The sequence below is a fragment of the Sinocyclocheilus rhinocerous genome, unplaced genomic scaffold, assembly GCF_001515625.1.
Source record: "Sinocyclocheilus rhinocerous isolate Xijiao unplaced genomic scaffold, SAMN03320098_v1.1 scaffold861, whole genome shotgun sequence".
In the NCBI taxonomy this organism is placed as follows: Eukaryota; Metazoa; Chordata; class Actinopteri; order Cypriniformes; family Cyprinidae; genus Sinocyclocheilus; species Sinocyclocheilus rhinocerous.
Window position 1 is genome coordinate 852,731 of NW_015640043.1, and position 525 is coordinate 853,255.

Below are 525 nucleotides of genomic sequence, written 5' to 3' on the forward strand. Positions count from 1 at the left end.
CACTGGATAGCTGGCCAATCAGCGTACACCTCGCTTTTCAGACCGATGAGCTTTGTAAAAATAGACACGTTTCAGAAAGGCGGAGCATAGAGGAGAAACAACAATGTACAGTATGTGGAAAATAATGTGTTTTTTTAACCTTAAACCGCATAAACACATTTCATTAGACCAAATACACAAAATAATGTTATTTTTAGCAACATCATATGACCCCTTTAATGAAATTGATTGGGTAAGTGTTTGGTTATTACCTCATAAGCTTTTTGTTACGAACAAGGTGAAAGAGATTTATTTTAAGATAATACACAAATTCTACCCTGTCAAACATTTACTTAGTAAGTTTAAGAAAGATATTGATGTTAGCTGCTCTTTTTGCTCTTTGCATTTGGAAACAGTACCCCACATTTTCTGGCATTGTAGTCATGTGAAAAAGTTATGGTATGATGTATCTGTTTATTAAGAAAAAGGTACTCTTTACTTTTGTTTTGCATTTTGAAAATGTAATTTTTGGATTTCTAAAGTATG